Source organism: Microtus pennsylvanicus, chromosome 14, assembly GCF_037038515.1.
Source record: "Microtus pennsylvanicus isolate mMicPen1 chromosome 14, mMicPen1.hap1, whole genome shotgun sequence".
NCBI classification, from domain to species: domain Eukaryota; kingdom Metazoa; phylum Chordata; class Mammalia; order Rodentia; family Cricetidae; genus Microtus; species Microtus pennsylvanicus.
Genome location: NC_134592.1, coordinates 9,001,560 through 9,022,330, shown reverse-complemented (window position 1 = coordinate 9,022,330; position 20,771 = coordinate 9,001,560). Strand labels below are relative to the sequence as shown.

General features: G+C 40.7%; 1 long non-coding RNA gene and 5 other non-coding genes across 6 annotated transcripts in view; all 6 read left to right on the top strand.

The window, feature by feature from the left end:
• The window catches only part of LOC142835168 (uncharacterized), a 51,324-nt gene that overhangs the window by 18,044 nt on the left and 12,509 nt on the right, over positions 1-20,771 (top strand). The window contains exons 7-15 of the long non-coding RNA XR_012907760.1: positions 6,146-6,201; positions 6,862-7,031; positions 7,964-8,083; positions 8,560-8,622; positions 11,905-11,976; positions 16,095-16,974; positions 17,820-17,904; positions 18,504-18,591; positions 20,497-20,685. This is a non-coding gene — a long non-coding RNA (uncharacterized LOC142835168). The remainder of the gene's footprint in view (positions 1-6,145; positions 6,202-6,861; positions 7,032-7,963; positions 8,084-8,559; positions 8,623-11,904; positions 11,977-16,094; positions 16,975-17,819; positions 17,905-18,503; positions 18,592-20,496; positions 20,686-20,771) is intronic.
• LOC142835352 (small nucleolar RNA SNORD113/SNORD114 family) lies at positions 2,588-2,658 on the top strand. The gene has a single exon (XR_012907797.1). It is a non-coding gene; the product is annotated as a small nucleolar RNA SNORD113/SNORD114 family (small nucleolar RNA).
• Positions 16,336-16,407, top strand: LOC142835398 (small nucleolar RNA SNORD113/SNORD114 family). Its single transcript, XR_012907830.1, has one exon. It is a non-coding gene; the product is annotated as a small nucleolar RNA SNORD113/SNORD114 family (small nucleolar RNA).
• LOC142835350 (small nucleolar RNA SNORD113/SNORD114 family) lies at positions 17,298-17,369 on the top strand. Its single transcript, XR_012907795.1, has one exon. It is a non-coding gene; the product is annotated as a small nucleolar RNA SNORD113/SNORD114 family (small nucleolar RNA).
• LOC142835345 (small nucleolar RNA SNORD113/SNORD114 family) lies at positions 18,202-18,273 on the top strand. Its single transcript, XR_012907790.1, has one exon. It is a non-coding gene; the product is annotated as a small nucleolar RNA SNORD113/SNORD114 family (small nucleolar RNA).
• On the top strand, positions 18,918-18,989 carry LOC142835351 (small nucleolar RNA SNORD113/SNORD114 family). The gene has a single exon (XR_012907796.1). It is a non-coding gene; the product is annotated as a small nucleolar RNA SNORD113/SNORD114 family (small nucleolar RNA).

Below are 20,771 nucleotides of genomic sequence, written 5' to 3'. Positions count from 1 at the left end.
AAAGGATTTTGTCCACTGTGTCTGTGATCACTGTGCCTATGATTACAGCTAATGTTTGGTCCAGTGTCTCAACTTCCGTTTCGAAAAATTGAGTACCCTTAAAATTGAGTAAAGCTCAGCTGATTACTTAAAGGATGTAGACCCGGGTACAGTTAGGGGCAAGTTTTATAAAACAAAAATTTGAATTGAAAATTTTCATCTTATTATTGTTGTGGCGCGGGTGTGCACACACTATTGTGCATGTATGTAGGTCTGTGGACAGCCATTTGGAAGGTGATTCTCTCCTTTGCATGGTAGTGTGTGGTAGTAGAACTCAGGCCTGTGGCTTTCTCAGCAAGTACTTCTGCCCACTAATCATCTTGCCAGCCAAAGATCTGATTAATTTAGACTCATTAGTGATTAATAAAAGCCCTCCATCTTTAACTGACCTTTTTTGGATTCAATCATATTAACTGCAAGTTTTTAGTTCATTTCTGTGCCTGGGCCTCCACCACATCTTCTGATTTTATTTATATGTTGGCTGTTTATGCCTTTGACACAAGTTAGCAATAAACCACCTACGCCCAAGCTATTGAATGGACAAGTACAAAAGCCCTTGAGTCCCTTCCCCACCCAGGTGGAAGCCAGCATCTCCATCTTTGCTGCACGTCAGCTGTGGCGTTCTCACTCTGTGGAGAGTGGAAGGTGTTTGTGCTCCGTGACACATAACGCTCTACAAAGAATGGAGCCCACAGACTTAAACCTTTTAATGGGCTGAGTCATGAGGGATTGGGCGACTAATCCAAACATGGTGACTCTTACATCCCCATTGTTATGGGCTCCAAAATAACTCTACTTCTTAACTCACTGACTCATGTCCTCTTTAATGTTTCATACAACAGAAACTAAACTTCACCTCCCTGCACAAGGGAAACAAATGCAGTCATTAAGACCGTATGCTGCTACCCATGGACACCTTAGCCTCATTTATCTTTTTCAAGGGACCTGATTGTGCATTGCTATGGGTCTACCCTGAAACAGTGCTCCGAGAGGCCACATGTTTCATGCATTAGCTGGCCGGCTCGTCATCTTTATTCTGTCAGTAGCTTGTTCACTCCTAAATTACATCAAGTGGATAGATGCTTGCCTATGAATAAAATAAAAGAAAGAATATGGGAGCAGCAGAGGGAATCGCCCTGAGTTTGTCGTTAATAAGATTCAGCATCCCTAACTCCACTAATCATGGATGGCTTTGGTTTGTTCTCAGAATTTTTCAGTATTAAGATTTGCTTTGCGGCCTTAGTAGTTTACACGCTCAGTCAGTGATGAATGCCTGGACCCAGAACTCACTGAGGTGGGAGGCTGCGGAATGAGGGCGGCAGGCAGTGCTAAGGTACTTGCTGTGATTGGAGTGTGGTTCGTGGTTATTCACATTTAGTTCCCCTAATCTGAAACATCAGAAAGTGTTCTTAAATCTGAAACTTACTGACCATTGACTTTGGGTGCATGTGGAAGATTCCACACGTGTCCTCGTGATGGTTATAGTTAAAATAGGGCGGGTCCACTGAAGTATTGTAAAAACGTCCTTCTGGTCACAGGTGTAAGGTGACTAGGTGACAAATGAAGCTTATTTCTTTTGGGGTAATGTTTTTAAGATATTTGATTATGTTTGTGCAAATATTCCAAAAGTTGAAAAAAAATTCCAAGCTTGCAACACTTATACCATGCAAGTCGGAAGTAGGATGCTCAGCCGTGACTATTGATAGCTCTGGCATGAGTTCGGCATCCTGTGATTTCATGGCTACAGCATGAAACACACTAGTCTCAGAGTTTCCATGAAGCCAGAATTCAGGGGTTTCTGTGTGGTGTCTTGTCAACTTACAACAAGATGCCAGGCAAAGTAGTTGCTTGGTTGTGTGTGTGTGTGTGTGTATGTTTTTGTGTGTCTGTGTGTGTCTGTGTGTATGTATGTGTGTTTGTGTGTATGTCTGTGTGTGTGTCTGTGTGTTTTTGTATATGTATGTGTGTGTCTGTGTGTGTGCACTTGTGTGCATATGTGTGTGTCTGATCTGCCTTCAAGGCTCATGTCCATGGCTGGCTGTTGCTGGGGACCATACTTCCTCTCCACATGAAGCCTTCCTCAGTGAGAATCCTTAGAACATGGCAGCTAATTTCCTCTGAGCCGTCAGTACAGGACAGAATAGGTAGGTCCTTCATGTATCACACAGCCTAACTCCCTAAGGCACAAACCAACACTTCCATATTGTTCTACTGGTCACATAGACAGTCATGATCCACAATGTGAACAGATCACACAGGCTATGTGCCACATCTTGGAGGTTGCCTACCAAACTGACTGTTCAAAAATCAGACAAATTTAAGAAGAGCAAGGAAGGTTCCCAAGAGGGATTGACATGAAGTGTCGTCTTCACTGCCACAAGAGTGTCTCAGTCCCACAGAAAATAAGCTATCAGGTCTATCTCAGTGTGCTGCCAGAAGCTTGATTTCAGCTTCCTATTTTATGGCTATTGACTTTGTACTCATGACTCAATAAATGAGGGAGCTGGTAAACAAAGGTAGGACTAACTAAACCAAAGACAACCAAACCTGGACCCATGATGAGAATTCTGGGGTGTCTGAATCAATGATTTTGATTAACCCTGTAACTCTGAGGTCCATCAGAGGACGGTGAGATGACTCAGTGGGTAAAGGCACTTGCTGCCAAGCCCGAGAGCCTGAGTTCAATCCCCGGTCCACATGGTGGAAGGAAGAGAACTGTTCCCGAGGTTTTCTTCTGATCTCCCCATGTGTGCTACAGCATGCACCTACACACAGACAAAGACATACACACACAAAGAAACATACACATAGACAGGGACACATGCAAGGCACACAAACATGCAGCCAAAGACACATACACAAAGACACACATAGACAAAAACGCACACAACACATACAGACACACATTGACAAACACACACAACATACACAAACGAACACACACAAAGACACACAAATATAGGCAAAGACACACAAATACAAAGACACAGAGACAAAGACAACTGCATACAGGTAAAGAGACACACAAACAAAGATACAAATAAGACACATACAAAAAGAGACACACACATAGAAAAAGACACTCACAAGATGCATATACATACGAAGACACACACACAAAGATACACATAGAGACAAAGACAAAGAAGATATACACATATAAAGACACATGCACACAGGCAAAGATACACACAAAAGGCACACACAACAAAGATACACACAAAGACACAGAAGACATACATACAGACAAAGACATGTGCCAGGCAAAAACACACAAATACACACACAGGCAAAGAGGCACACAACAAAAGATACACACACAACACACATAGACAGACACACATGCACACAGAAAGACCTACATGCATACAAAAACATACAAAGAAATAGACAAAGACACACATACACACAAAAAGTCACACACATGACACATAAAGACACATACAGACAAAGACATATACAGGCAGAGACACAGAGGCAAACACACATACAACAAAGATATATACAAGCAGGGACACAGAGTCAAATGCATATACAACTAAGATACACACAATGACACATGCACACAGGCAAAGACATACATAGGCAAAGAAGCATACAACAAAGACACTCACAGAGATGTACACAAGACATACTTACAAAGACACACACACAGTCAAAAAGACATACAGCAAAGAGATTCACAGACAAACACAAAGACACACAACACACACAAAGTTACATTCACTGCCAGGCAGTGGTGGCGCACGCCTGTAATCCCAGCACTTGGGAGGCAGAGGCAGGTGGATCTCTGTGAGTTCGAGGCCAGCCTGGTCTACAGAGCTAGTTCCAGGACAGGTGCCAAAGCTACAGAGAAACCCTGTCTCAAAAAACCCACACACAGACAAAGACATACACAGAAAAGACATGCACACAAAGAAACACAGACAAAAACACATACAACACACACAAGGACATAAGACACACACATACAGACAAAGACACCCATAGACAAAGGCACACACACAACACATACGGAAAAAGACATTCACACAAAGGCACATACAAGACACATATACACTCACCCAGGCAAATATACATGACAGCACACACACACACACACAAAGACACACAAAAAGGCAAAGACACACACAAGATACGTAGAAAAAAATCACACATGCAAAGACCCAACACATATAAAGACATACACAAAGACACACATGGACAGAGACACACAGATAGATATAGACAAAGACATACACAATACACACATGCACACAAAGATGCACACAGACAAAGATATACAGAAGACCCCCACACACTAACAAAGACCTACACACACTAACAAAGACCTACACACACTAACAAAGACCCACACACACTAACAAAGACATAAACACATAGCCCATGACACATACAGCAAAGACACACAACTGACACAAAGACCCACTCACAAAGACATTCAGACCACACCATACACAAAGCACACACAAAAAGACACATATGCACACAAAGACACACACAGATAAAGATACATAACACACACACACACCCCTAACAAGTAAAAAGAATAGACACCTGTTTAGTTGTTTAGTAAATCTCATTAAAGTGGGAAACATTTTCAATTTTGTTCTTTTGCTATTTAGTTTCATAAGTCTGTGTTGTTTCACAGTAAGTAAATTAATACAACTAGGCAGATATTTAAATGCATAAATATTTAAATAATCAAGGACAAAACACAGCTGTTTGTGGCCTCCTCATGAGATTGCAGAATTTATGTACTATTGTGAATACATTTAAGGCAATCAATTCCAGCATAAATTTATTAAATCTGATTGATAGCCTTTCACACAGGAACACCGAGTCCTGAGAAATTGATAGCATTGTTCTTCATCATTAGGGAGAGAGCGGATGGGGAATTCATGCTTGTTTATTGAACTGTAGTTAAATTACAGAAAGTTCAGTAGTTAGGAACCAGCATTGATCTAATGAGCACAGGATTGCTAAGGTTAAGGAAAGCTCACCATCCTTGTCACGTGGAAAGAGGAAGCCATCAGATTTTTATTGACAATATCGTGCTTGTTTTTGTTGGGACTGATTGTCTGTTGATTTTGTTGTTGTTGTTGTTTTCTGTGGGTGACCAAAGGATGGTTTAAATGAATGAAGAAAGCATTCAAACCTAGGCCAGTGATCTTGGAGCATGTTAGCAAGAACTTAATTAGACTCTGAAGTCCCAAGGACCTCTGGGAATCTAAAGCAGCTACTGTTTTCATGAGAAAGAGTGTGGGAAGACTCAGTTTGGTTTTTTGTTTTGTTTTGTTTTGTTTTTTGTTTTTTTGTCTGTTAAGATTCTTTAGTTCAAGCTGGGGAGTAGTAGCACATGCCTTTAATCACAGCACTTAGGAGGCAGAGGCAGGCAGATCTGTGTGAGTTCAAGCACAGCTTGATTCTCAAAGTAGATTCCAGAACAGCCAGAGCTACATAGAGAAACCCTGTCTTGAACCCACCCCCTAAAGATTCTGTAGTTCAACTTATAAGTTAACACATGAATAAATGAAGAAAATATGTAATGAATAGAAACAATAAAGGTGAGCTGTGGATGGAGCATTTCCTTGTGTGTGATGACAGGAAGATCTCATGGAAAGAGAAATAGGATTAATTGAATTTCCAGGTCAAGGGTCATTTCTTGAGGTAAGGGACATAAGAAGAGGGCCCTTGAAGAACTGGGTGCTTTTGGTGCCAGCCAGTTGTTACTCTAAATGTTTCTTCCCCACACCTCCCCTCCCCTACTATTTTATTTTTTTAGATTAGTTTTAGGATCTTAGAAAAATTGACTTGAGGCTATAGGGATGCCACGCACACCTGTGTGATCTCCAAAGCCCTCCCCCACAGTCTGTATCATCCAGTAGCGTAGAACATTTATTGAGAACGATGAACCTACATGGTACTTCTCAGTCTGCAGTTCACACCAGGACTTCCTTCAGGCATACTTGTTATGTGTCTGGCTAGGTGTGCAATGGTATCTAAGCCTTGTGTGGAGCACTTTCATAGTCCTGGGTATGCCCAGTTGTCTTTCTCTCGCTCCCTGCCAATCCCGGCAATCCCCGATTTCACCGTCTGTCCACAGGGCACTGTCGTTGGGATGTCATGTGGTTGGAATCACACAGCATGATGCCTTTCCAGGTTGGTTTCTTTCTTGAGTAAAATGCATATAATACTCTCTACGTGCCGTCTCATCCCATGGGGGTTCGTGTGTTTAGTGTCAGCTGATGATGTTCCATTTTCTATGTGTGCCATGGTTGGTGGCTTGGGAAGGAAATATTGGTTGCTGGGAATTATGAGCAAGGCTGTCATAAACACAGTGTGGGTTTTGTGTGAGTGCAAGTTTCCTGTTGAGTGTGTTCCATAGACGAGCATCTTCCATCCATGGTAGGAATAATTAGTTATGGCGGACTGTGCTGGACCTGCCTCTGCAGATTCATCAGTCTCAAAAAAACATTCTACTTTGCTGGGGCATTCTGGGCTTTTGTCTTTCTGAACAAATTTTAGGATAAGTGAATCAATATTCACAGAAATGACTTGCTGATATTTTCATTGGAATGCACTGAATCTCTAAGTTAAGTTGGAAAAAAGTTGATATTTATGAGATTGGCTCTTCCTGTCCATGAACATGGGAAAGCTCTTCTTCTTCTCAAGTTATCTTATCTCATGATAAACCTCACTTTATTAATGAGTCTTATCATTTTATTCATATAGACCCATACAATTTGCCGTTCCATGCCTAAATATTTCTATATTGTGGTGCTAAAATGAGTAATCCTCGCTTTTATTTTCCTTGTTTAGGGTGCCGTTTTCTACCACATGCGATGTAAACATTTGTCTGTCAGTCTGACCCTGGCTGATAGGGAAAAACTCACAAGTAGTGGGAGGTGCTGCCTTTATTACCTTCCAATGGGCCATCTTCACACATCCATCAGTGAAAAGGCCTGGTTACTACCAGTCAGAGCAGAGCGGTATGAGTCCTAGGTGCTGGCAAATCATTTTTGTTCCCTGAGGTCCACGGTTAAGGGAGATTTATTCTTTTTTTTGGGGGGGGGAGATTTATTCTGTAAGAAAAGGGAGCTCTGGTCTCTGGAGTTTTGTGTGGTGTGGTAAGCACCAGTGAATTAACAAGAGAAGAAAGATGTAGAGGAAGGAAGGCATGTTTGGGCCCATGATGAGAACCACGGGGTATCTGAAACCAGGATATTGTGATTAAACCCGTGTATGACTCTGAGGTCCTTTAGAAGTAGCCCTTTTGTAGGGAATAAGTGCCCGGTGCCATGTCCTTGGCTTTTGTTTTGGAAATACATTGACTTTTTTCTTCTACACCAGCGCTGGGGGCAGGCGGGAGATAGGGCGCATAAGCTACATACATTCTCAGCTTGGTTTTTAACTTTTATTTTGAAATTAGTCTATGAATTTTTAATAAGTAAGAATAAAATAGAGGACAAGTTGTAAAATTATTACAAAGCAACGTAACGAGAGATGGATTATTATTACATCTAACCAACAGTAAAGGCTCTTAGCATTGTTTAAGGGTATGTGGTCATTTGTATGTAAAAGTGTTTGCCATATATTGGTAACTGGTCTTGGATAGTTCCTTTAGGGAAGTGACACCCGTTCATTGGTGTAAAAAATTGTTAAATGTCCACGTAATTGCCAAGTGAGCAGAGACCAATGATAAGAATGTTAGTTTAAAACCTTCAGGGGTTTTTTTTTTTGGTTTTCTTAATAAAAGTATAAAAAGACCCAAGCCTGCCATTATTGAGGGCAGTGGCAATAGCCAGATGAAAATATTTTTTATACCCCAGGGCCACACCTGTATCTATGGTGCCTGTGGGAGAGATCTGTGAGTCAACACCTCTGGTAAAGCCTGGCTGTAACTCTGATATCTGTTATTCAGTCAGGGGAAGGACCATGCTTTGTGGAGAAACTGCGCATAAGTTGGGGGAACTCAGTCAACTCGCCCTCGGAATTTTGTGATCCAGCAATGTGAAGTGTGTTATTCCAAGAGAATCAACATGTACGTGGGAAGTAGAGACAGTAAAGAAAGACACACTACATAAGAGAGGCACACCTATGTGTACAGCAAGCTGTCTAATAAGCCAAGAATAAGTAATGCTATTGCTTGCTAAACAGCAAGAGCAGCTGTTAATTGGGGCAAAGCAGAATGGAGTCTGTAGCCCTCTTGCATACTGAGCGTATTAGTAGCTGCAATTGAGAGAGCTGCTTGGGTGTTTACTGTTCATTAGGAAAGGCAAAAGCACAGCAGCCAACAGTTTGTTAAATACCCCCTGATTAACAGATGTTTCTAATTACTGGAGAACTTATTCTTGGGCACGGTTCCTTACATGTTTACAAGGTTAAACGTCCATGTTTACAATATTCAACACCCCAAGTTCTATATTAAATCTCAAGTTTATTTTTATGTAGTTCTGCTTGACCCATTACATTATAAATGCATTCTAATTCTCCTTTTCCCTCCTGTGGTGAATGTAGGACCCCTGATTTAATTATTTAATATGGAATCGTCCTGAGTAAGGAGCATAGATGAGACTAAAGGTAAGACCCTTCGTTCCCGCTCTTTGTTTGGAGTCTTTTGTTTATAGATGGTAGCTGATCGATATCAAGATGAGTACTACGTACCTACTAAAGCAGGTGCCCCTCTCCAACTATGTCCTAATTGAGGGAAGGCAGGGTTATTTACAAAAGCATGTTTAATCCAAATTAGTGCACCGGAAATGATTTTCAGTGGAGAGATTGTTCTCCTGGCCTTTAGCGTTACTCTTCGTGTTGTGGCTGAGTTCAGCATGCACAAGAATAGCTCCCTGGGGATGGCCCAGTACACAAGCCTTTGAGTGGTTCAGAGGTGGAAGACAGTACATCATGTTTCATGGAGCCATCTTTGGCATATGGTGGGATTAAATTAAAGAGGGCCACACTAAAACTAAATACGGGTTTGCTCCCGAGCAGACATGTTTAACAGTCCATAGCGTGTGCCACCGTTCAGCACCCTTATCAAACTAGTATGATCTGAATTTCTCAATGAGAAAAGAGCCCCAACCCAAAGATCTGGTTTCGGGGACTCTGTTTGGTTAGTTATGAATCAGTCAGTTAAGAAACGAAGCAAACACCCAGCATGGGCCAATGATGAGGAGCATGGGGTTTCTGAACGAGGACAGTGATTAAACCCTTATGAAATCTGAGGACTCTTGCAAAGTGGTGTCTGCAGCCGGTAGAGACGAGTCCCCAAAGCCCGATCTTTGTGGATTCGTGGTACAACCCACATTCCTGCAATAAAACTAGCCATGAATAAAAGACTCTATCAGTGACTGAAAATTAAGGAAGATAAGACGGGTCAAAATGGCACATGCCTACAGTCCTAATACTTAGGGAGTTGAGGCAGGGGCATCAGGAGCTTGAGGCAAACCATGGTTACATTTCTCCCCAAAACAAAACAAACAAAACCAAAAATAAAGCAACAACAACAACAAAAAGCAAAACCAACAAAATGGGGGAGGTGGCATGATTCTACATTAAGGGCATTTGCCACCATGCCCGATAATATCTGAATTCCATCCCTGAAATACTCAGAAGAACAGACCCTATAAGTTGTCTTCTGATCTCTATACATATGCCCCTCACACACATATGAGTTTGTGCACTAAATGAACAAATTAATTAAAACAAAAATAATGAAGAGAATCCAATGGTATACTTGTACTTTATCAAGCATTTAATGCAGTGTGGGTGGTTAGTCATTTTGAGAGTCTCAGTTTAGGTGCCTAGCAGTTGTAGAGGCCATGCTATTTGATTATTGCAAAAGGAGGCAAGTTGAGGCGAGTTGCCCTTTGTTAAGGAAAAGAAGCCATTTCTGTAATTAGGGACTAAAGAAAGAACACTCATACACAGGGCAACGATGAGACTTCACACACACCACCTTTGATAAATTCTAGACAAGTTTATTGAAATAAACACACACTAAGTCAAGTCAAATAAGTTTGCTTCTCTTAACGCGGTGACATAGGAAAAACGTAAATATCACCCAGGGGCTGATACAGCTGGACTCCCATCAAGCATGGTGTGATTAAGAAGAGACATATTCTTAAATTTGTATCTCAACCAGTCCTTTTTGTTTTAATTCAGCCATTATGTACCAGTGGAAACCTTTACACCCTTGGGATCTTTACGCCATCCACTTCTGAAATCCACAATAAGGCAGAGATTTTTCTGGGACTTTCCAGCATTGCATTTGGGAATTTACCTTGTTAGTGTTTCAGTGTTGGCTTGATGGCGGCAAACTTTAAAATTCTGCTAGAAAAATTATCCCATGAGAAATTAAACACATCAGTTAGTGAGGGAGGTAAGCAGGGTCGGGGGAGAAAGCTAAGTCAGTCAGTGTTTGCCTTGAAATCATGAGAAACTGATTTCCATCCCCAGCTCATGAGTGTGATGATATATATGAGAAACCCCAGTGCTGGGGAGGCAGCAGTGGGTATATGTTGGTGTGTACCGGTGACCCCAGTGCTGGGGAGGCAGCAGTGGGTATATGGTGTGTACCGGTGACCCCAGTGCTTGGGAGGCAGCAGTGGGTATATGTTGGTGTGTACCGGTGACCCCAGTGCTGGGGAGGCAGCAGTGGGTATATGATGGCGTGTACCGGTGACCCCAGTGCTGGGGAGGCAGCAGTGGGTATATGTTGGTGTGTACCGGTGACCCCAGTGCTTGGGAGGCAGCAGTGGGTATATGTTGGTGTGTACCGGTGACCCCAGTGCTGGGGAGGCAGCAGTGGGTATATGTTGGTGTGTACCGGTGACCCCAGTGCTGGGGAGGCAGCAGTGGGTATATGTTGGTGTGTACCGGTGACCCCAGTGCTTGGGAGGCAGCAGTGGGTATATGTTGGTGTGTACCGGTGACCCCAGTGCAGGGGGGGCAGCAGTGGGTATATGTTGGTGTGTACCGGTGACCCCAGTGCTTGGGAGGCAGCAGTGGGTATATGTTGGTGTGTACCGGTGACCCCAGTGCTTGGGAGGCAGCAGTGGGTATATGTTGGTGTGTTCTGGTGACCCCAGCGCCGGGGAGGCAACACTGGGTATATGATGGCGTGTACCGGTGACCCCAGTGCCGGGAAGGCAGAGGCAGGTAGATCTCTAGCTCTTGTTGGCTAGCCAGTGAGAGACATAACCTCATTAAACAAGATGGTTAGCTTCTGACCACCACCCAAAGTTGTCCTCTGGCCTTACACACACACGCACACACACTCACGCATGCATACACACATACGTACATGCACACACTCACGCACACACACACACATGCGTTCACACTCATACACACACACTTATGCACACACGTGCACTCCCACACGCACACATACGCATGCACACATACATGCATACACTCGCTAACATGAGCCTGCACTTACCCAGGAAAATTGAACTTGGACCATCACAGAGATTGTACCATATGGTAAATCTCTCCTCTAGCTTTTCGCAATGTCCAACTGAAAGGACAACTTTGTTCTTATGTATGTTGGTAACAAACGCACCAGCTGTTCCTAATAATTAGAGTTATTTTTCTTTCCTTTGCTTTTTTTTTTTTACTGCTGGGTTCAGTGGTGTTCATTACATTATTTAAAATAAAAACTAATGCAGGTTCATAAATATAAAGTGCTGTTCTCGCTTCCAAATCCCATAAAGCAGTAAATATATAGGACTGCTGCCTTCCCGAGTGTTACAACCAGAACGCAAACCGTTTATGGCTAATTGATCACCCCCCAACTGGGGTTCCTCCTCAGAAGCTAAATGACACTAATTCATTTGCATGTTTGCCTTTACTCCTCAGAATGAGCACAGCTGGTGTGGCTTCGTGGCTACCTTCTGGGGAAGATCTTGCCTGTTTACCTCTGGAAAAGATGTAAGTGAGAATGAAAGGCCTTGTCCTTGTTGGGAGAGGGGTGCCGTTGTGTCCATAGAATGGTCCCTGAGGTTCAGGTTCCAGGTGGCTATGAGCTTGACAGTGATGGAAATATTTTGTGAGCTTGCAATCGGGATGGATCCACTTCAGCACAGCCAAATTCCTCGGGATAAAAAGAGGAGTGCTTTTCAACCATTTCCAGAATATTTTAATGTGATTTAGATCATAATGGACCCAGACACTTCTCCATTGTATTGCATTCACGGTCCCCTCACTGAGGGGCAACTGTAATAAAACAGCAAATCTTCTCATCAGATGGTGGTTCATTGTGCCACCTGTAAAATATAAATACGAAGTGAAAGAAGCTCAGCCACAGCTCCTTGAATGACAGCAATTGATAGGGTGCACAGAATTGGATTCATTCAGATTTGCCCTCTTGAGGCTCTCAGCAGAATGGGCAGGCTGTCGCTCTGTGGGATATGCACTGTCGAGACATGTTTGTGTCTTCAAGGCTTTTTCCTTCCTTAATTCATGGATATTTATTGTAGTATTTGTGAATCAATGAATAAGTTGAGAATAATATGCCTGAATCAAAGTAGAGAATACCACCTGTGGCTTGATGATGGCGATGCCTGGGGTATCCGAATCCAATGTCTTGATTAATCCTAGACTGTGACTGTGGGGTCTGCTGTGCACATGGGGAACGTGCGTTTGGGTTTTCATTGTTTACGTGTGTTGAGTTACTATTAATGACAATCAATACACCAGCAAAAGACAAAAAGGGCTCTGCCTTATTCAGTTAGGAAAGGGGCTAATAAAGCAAAGATTGCTGTTCATTTCTGTGAGAGGACTTAGCTAGCCCCTTTGCCATTGTTTGGTGTTGGTGCTGAGTCAGTCGCTCATAGTATGACTTATTTTAAAATGTACCAATACTCTTACATAACGAAGTTATGCATTTAGTATGTTGGTAAACAACACAATTAACAGACCCTCAAAGGCTAATTAATGACTAACCATTGCTCCAGGGGACCCGACAAACCCTGAACCCTGTAACTGAATGATTGTTACAGGTCCTCCCACTCCTTTTCATCTGCAAAGAAAAATGCAACACAATAATATGGCTGGCTGAGAAACTTAATTGTTCTATTTTAAAATGGATTTGTCGGTCATTTTATAACAAATGAATGGACAAATAGAAATATCACTTAATGTTTTGGCACATTATCCGGAGCATTGATGAACATGGTTGCTATTATTATAAGCCTGTAAAAGATATAGCTTCATGCCTCAATCCATTATAGAGGGGCATAAGAATTGTTGTGTATGCTTGTAATCTAAATCCTTGGCAGGCTGAGGCAGGAGGATTACTGTGTATTCCAGGCTAGCTTTAGCTACATCACAAGACCTTACCTCAAAGGTAATTTATTTTTTTAATTTTAAAATTAAAAATTAAAAATGTAAACAAACACGCTATTAATTAATTGGTTAATCAATTCTCCCCACCCTCTTCAAGTTCCCCAAGACAAAGACTAGGCACCTTGTACTTTCTGAACTAGTTAATCAAACCCCACTGTTCAGATGCATCTCATGATAAACAGTGAAGTTCAAATTAGGTAAAATATAATTAAGTTTCTCAACCATACTAACCACTTCCCATGGTGGCTACCACACTGAAGAGTGTGCAGCCTGATAGACAGGGCTATTGGCCAAATTGCAGACGGCAGCAAATCTGAAAATGAATGGTGATCAGTGTGTGTTGTCTTCAGAATAATCCAATAGAAAATACGTGATTCTTCGCATTCTGGAATACATGAATCAGTAAATGCATAGATTGCATGACAGTGCAGCTCATTGGTCACTTTAATGGAATACGAACCAATCCATCCCATTCTGTGAAAGTTTCTCTCCTAAAAGTTCTCTGACCTTTGTCTTGCTTGATAGGCACATCCGTCCTCCTCAACAATAGACAATTGAAAAGGTAGCCCATTCTTTGGTCAATGAGAAAAATGAGAATTGATTTTGTGAGTATTTTAGTACGAAATTAATGGCTTCTAAAATGTTCTAAATCTAAATGGCTCATTGTTTTAAAACTTGGTAACTGACACCACAGAATGAAGAATCTAGGTGACTGAATTCCTCTTTGAGATGGGAGTTTGGCTGTTGCCACTGTGATTAAGACTACATAATAATGAGTCTTGCCATGATTAAAGAAATCAGAAAGGGCTGATTTCTTTGAAGTGTTTATCTACAGACCAATGATATGAATGTATTATGAGACAATTGCTATGAGTCCAGTTGCCATATATTACTCACAAAACACTTTATTTGTGTACTGCAGTTTCCTTATAAGTTATCTGCTCATAACATCGCAGGCTGCATGTCCAATGGGGCTGCCATCATACACACAAGGCTGCTCATAGCTAAAGTAATTAAAGTGTAGTGAAATGTAAAATTCAATTTCTCCATTGCACTGTCCACAGTTCAGGTACTTGGCAGCTACCTGATGTTCTGGGAGGCTGTGTTGGAGATGCAGTTAGTAGCATGCTGGCATTATTCTGCAACGTGCTATCAGAGGGTCCCTCATACTGTAGGGACACACAGAAGAGGAAAGAGGGACAGAGGCGAGGACTGTGAGGTAGCCTTGTGAGTTGATCCCCCCAGGGTTCACTGAAGGCCTCTGGGAAAAGGTCAGGAAAGAGCTAAGCTAGGAGAAAAGAACCTACGAGGAGCCCTTGGGTCCACACAAACTTATTGTTTCTCGTTATTTCTTTCAAATACATGAATATTTATTGTATTTGCTGCCAGTGAGACGATGAATGGGTCAATAAACAAAACTGTTTCTGAAAGAAAAAGAAAGAGGTCAAAGATTGCTTATGCATCAATGAGCAGTACCCTGGAATGTCCGAACAGAGGACTTTGATTAAGCCCTGTGACTCTGAGTTCCATTCCATTAGCTCTTAAGGATATGCACTTAATCTGGAAATCAAAAATAGTACGGCTGTACTCTTGGGTTTCTGTGCATAAAAGCAGTGTGTAAGTCAACCGAGGACCCTATAAATGAACACACACAAAAAGGGTTGTTTCTCTTCCAAATGTGTGAGTGCTTAACGCGATAGGAATCATTACTAATGTATTTATAAGGCTATGAGCTCTAGGAACGCATCGATTAAGGCCGATGCTGCAAGACAAGGAATACCTGGATAAATGTTTGTTCTTTTCAGATATGTTGTGGGGTTTTTTTTAATTAAGGAAAGGACAAAATATTTATTTAATTTGATGATTCACTAAATGAAATCCCAGTCGAGGAGGGCTCACCCATGAGTCTAGGCTGACAACATGCCCCAGGTGAACGCCCGGGATTTCTGGTGAACTTTTTATTGCATTTCAATTCCATCCCTCGGTTTAATTAAACAATTAAATTACTGAACATATAATATAATCTGATGCTAGTATTGTCCGATGGCTCTGAACTGACAGCAGTAACAGCAGTATCATAGACTAGGGATATTAGTATCTCAATTAATGAGGCCCAAGTGTAGGCCAGGGAGGACCTTTGTTATAAAATACCACTCATGATTAGTCTGGTCCCGATTCTCTAGAGAAGGCAAGTAAACCTAGCCCTCACGTTTTTTTTGCCATGGTGATCGTATTTATTTGTTTCGACACACTATAGAATTATACAGCTTCTGTCCATCTCCTTGAAGTTGCAGGGATAAAAAATCCCATCAGCTTCCAGATGACTGAGCATATTTACTCCTGACAGCTGCAGAGACCTCATCAGGATCTCTTTCCTTCTACATTGCTTCCCTCAGGAGGTTTTCCTCTCCCATAGTGAGCAGGGGATGTGTAGCAGACGGACACATGGGCAGTCTTGGTGCACTGTAGGTCTTAGCTTTCATACTTAATAGAAAGAAAAGTTGACATTCTTAATTTCTTAATTTTATTATAGAAATGTTACAAAAAGTATTACTCTCTGAAATGAACCAGACCCAAAGACTTACATTTTATTAAGTGAAAATACATAGCTATTACCACAGACTCACAAACATCTAAACATCTACAGGGAAAATTTCAGTAAGCGGACATAAGCTAAGTCATTGCATTTTCGTCATCCACAGTGCTCATCCCTCAGAAGCAATGGCTTTGGTCTGCTTTAAGCACTGGACCCTGCTCACAAACCCTACACTTTGCATGAAGACCCCAAAATCTGTGTGAGTAATATTTAAATGTATTGTTTTTCTCAGTGGGATGCTCTGTGTTATTATAGAGTATCAGTGATATCTGAGCAAAGGATTTGGTTGTTCTAAAGAAGAAAACACAGCCATAGGCACACATTACTAGAGAAGAATACGGCTAACACGGACCGATGATGACAAGGGTCAGCACTATAAGTCACTGACGATGACTACAATTTTTTTGTCTGAGGTTCACAAAACAACACATCTCAGGTGCTCCCTCCGCTAGCCAGGGGATGGAAGTTAGGCCTGTGGAGTAAGCACTGTGCGTTAGAATCAGGCACTTTTATGCATGTTCTTTTCTCATTTGATCAATGAAACACGATACAAATATATACACAAATGCAAATGTAAATGAACATTTTGAGACATTGATCAATTAGAAAATAAATATTTGACTACAAATTCTGCTACGACATGTAGAAAACACAGAAGCCTGTTAAGATTAATTGGCATAAAGATTATATAAAATTTATCCAAGTTCACATATGAAGTTTAATTAATAGATTAAGCCCCAGTATGGGTTAACACCTTAATTTTAATTTTCAGTCTTACTTGATTTCTCAAGATAACATCCTAACAACCTGAATCCTAAATAACAAATCTTGAAAGGAGATATGTAGACATAATTTGAAAAATATCAAATCTTTTTATTTTTTTTCCTGCTTTGTACTCTCTGGATGGATGATGACTGACCCATTGTTTCCTGGCTGGGAGGTCCATGGTTTTCCTAGCCTCAAGTTTAAAGATCAAGGGAACTGATGTAAGTGGAGGCAAAGTTCTTCTTTTGCTTTGGGTGGCCTTGATAAAACGCTCCTGTCTTAGTAAAGGCATGCATAGGTTCCCGTTAGGCATCTGTAACTGTGTTCTCAATTAAATATGACCATGAACGCAGTGTTGAGGATTTCCAAAGTTAAGAGAAAAGACAGAGTCAGGGTGGCATAGACCTGTTGAATATATATAGCTTCAATCCATCAGGATCCTGTGCTAGGAGTTTGTGATGAATAGTTATGGTAAGAATGTCAGTGACATGGCTAGTTACGTGATACAGATGTAGAGAGTGAAGAAGAAAGAAAAGGGTGGTGTTGGACCAGTGATGAGCACCGATGATGTATGATCTGGGGATCATGATTACAGGTCTGGGAGTCTGAGGTCCACACCAGAAAACACGTGTAGAGAGGAAAATGTGATAAAATGTTAGATATGGTATAGCGTGTTATAATATTTGTGTTCATGAGGTTTTTTTTTCCATATTTGTAATTCGAGTAAAACATAATAAATGAGAGGGCAAGGTAATCTCCAAAATAATACTAAGTAGTAATACTAGCAGTCTATTAGTAAATGTGCTGTTAACATATTCATGAACACAGGAGCTCATGAAGACAGGATGCCTGAGGATTCCACAGGAAGTAAAGTGATAAGAACCTTCTTTGTATTGTCAGAGCAATGTCCAGTGTTTCTGTCCTTAGTAGATCATATGACAGTGTCATACATACTTAGGTGAGTGATTGAGATATTAATGCATACAAGCCAAGTCCATGAGGGAGTGAACAAAATGTCATTTTGTTTTGTTTTGTTTTAATGATCTCTTCTGTCTTGTACTCTCAGAATGGATTCCGCCCCCATGCGGATTTTCACTCTCCCTCGCTCATGAGCTTCATAGTGAGCTGTTTTAGACTGTAATGCAGACAGTGTGAGTATCGTTTGTGTTCGGATGTTGTCTTCTTGATGCTTCTAAAGGCCATTTACTGTATTAAAAAGACCAGCTATGGCCAATGCTGAATGTATTTGAAACACAAGATTTGATAAACTCTTGTCCAATTAAGGATATGTAATGAAAACGGTCCTTTTCATTGCATAGACACTAATGAACTCTTCATTATGCCTGAGGATCCTGTACTTAGTTTTTTTGTGAGTTACAATTGCCTCAGTAGTACTAGTGATCAATTGTTCAATAAATGTGCCTAAATTAATAGAGGAGGGCTGATGTTGGATCAATGATGACTGCGGGTGCTGTATGAGTCGTAGATGGTGACTACAGGTCTGGAAGTCTGAGGTTCACATCAGAAAATATTTTTAAATAGATGAGTATTAATATTATTCCACAAAGGAACAACCTATATATGCTAAATACAGTAGTATATTCACCAGCGATGACTCTGATGTCAAATAAAGTAAAATTGTATTAGTGTTTTTGGTAGAGTCACAACTATGACCATTTGTTTTCTTAAGAAGAAAACTGCATAGAGTAATGTCAATCTTTTTATAACCTCTTTTGCTCTATACTTTCAGAATGGATACCCTACAGGCTGATTTTATACAGTCTAAGTTGAAACGGAACCTCGTGATCCAGCCTCTGTGTTCGCAGGAAAGACACAGTGTGGGTATCGTCAGTATCCATGTCTTGGTTCATATTGCTCATAGATTGCTCATTGTATTTATGGAACACTGCTATAATATGGAGAAACAATCTTGGAAAAATTGTAACCACGGCCAGTGTATGAAATATAATATTTAACAAAATTTTGCCAAATTAAAATTATATTAATCGTAATTTATTTACTCAGCAGGATAAACGATCCTGCAGAGGTCTGAATTATACTCAAGGACCTCGCCATTAGATTTTGGTGATTCATAACTATCTTAATATTCTGAGTAATTACTCAAAAACACATAGAACTTAACAGAGTAGGTGAGGGCTCATGTTGGATCAATGATGACCGGATGTGGTAAATGATTCTCGTATCATGACTACAGATCTGGGAGTCTGAGGTTCATATAGCAATAGCTAGCTTATACCACAGTCATTGGCAACAATTATGAGTGCTCGTCTCACCTTATGCCTAGTTGAAAACATATTTTGTAGCATGTATTCCAATTAAGGTGGAACTTCACAAGAAGAGTCCTAATAATATACTGTAATATATGACTAAGGATGCCATCTGAACCATAATTAAAGCCATGAGTTCCATGGCCATTTGCTTTCTCAAGAAGCAGACATATTAGTCTAATACGTACTTGGATGTAGAGTACTGGGAAAGAGACAAGACAGGCAAGTGGAGGGAGTGGATAAGTGAACTGCAGAACCTCATTAAATACTTAGTATAAACTAATTATCTCAGTGACAGATATTAGGAGTAATCTGCATGAACAGTTACGTAAAATATAAATACAATTTCTATGTCATCTTATAATCAAGACTTAATTGCATGAGTGTATTAAAATATATACCCAAAATAATCCCTCATTCAGATGAGACAGCTGAGTTCATCGCATGAATTAAAATTATAGGCAATGTTCTGGTAGAGTCAGAGGAGCAGCCCTTTGTTTTCTCAATATGAATGTACAGTAGTGCGTGCATATGTAAATGAGCCATAAGAGGAGAGGAATAAGACCAGCGCGCAGAGAACATGGATGAGTGAGCAGAATGCCAATATATTTATATTTCCTGCTTTATATGCTCAGAATCGTTCTCTCCCGAATTGATTTGCAAATTCTCACTTTGATGTGAGCTTCATGTTCAGCCCTTTGGATTCATAATATAGACACAGTATGAGTATAGTCAACATTCCTGTGTTGGTTCATGTCACTTTTAGTGACTGTGCATATTTTGATTAAAGACTCACTTATTATCTGATAAGAACAGCCATCACCAAAGGGTTAATATAGCATATAAGGGAGTTCATTTTTTTCCAGATTAAGAGTGCATAACAAAATAGACACTAATCATGGCGAAAGAGCCTTGGAAACTCTGAAGTATACTTAAGAGTCTTGTCCTTGGATTTTTGTGATGTATAATTATCTCAGTAGCATTAGTGGCCAATCGCCTGTATATCAATAGAGAAGGAGATTAATGGTGACTGCTGCTGCTGTATGAGTTGCTGATTGTGCCTGCAGGTCTGGGAGGCGGAGGTCTATAGCATAAAATACCTACTTTATACCCATTATCTTAGTGACAGATAGTAAGAGTAGTTTTCTTTAATAATTAGATAAAATATTAGTGAAAATAAATGAGGAGATCTTTTTTTAATCAATACATAATTTTACAAGAATAGTACTAAAATGTTAGATCAAACAGTTCTTTTGGATTTGATGGCTGAGAATACCATGCTACATCAAATAAAACCATAGGCAATGTTCTTGGTAGAGCCAGTGCCATGACTGTATTCACTGTATACATATAGTAAGCATAAGGAGAGTAGAAAATTAAATTCGGCATATTGCATGGAGAAGAATAGTGAATGCCAATCTTTTTTTTATGTTCTCTTCTTCTTTGTACTCTTAGAATGGCTGCCCTAAGCTGATGTATAAATTCTTCCTTGCTTGTGAGATTCCTGCTCTAATCCTTGTAGCCCTAAGATAGACACATTTGCTTGTAGTCAGTGTTCATGCCTCCAACTTGGTACTTTTAAAGACTACGCACACTATTGCTGAAATACTACTTGTCCTCTGGAAGACCGACTACGTCCAAACGGTAAATAAAGTTTCTATGTAAAATAGTGTGTTTAGCAACGTTTTTCCAAATTAAGATTTTAAAATCAAACAAATGCTCAACAAGGT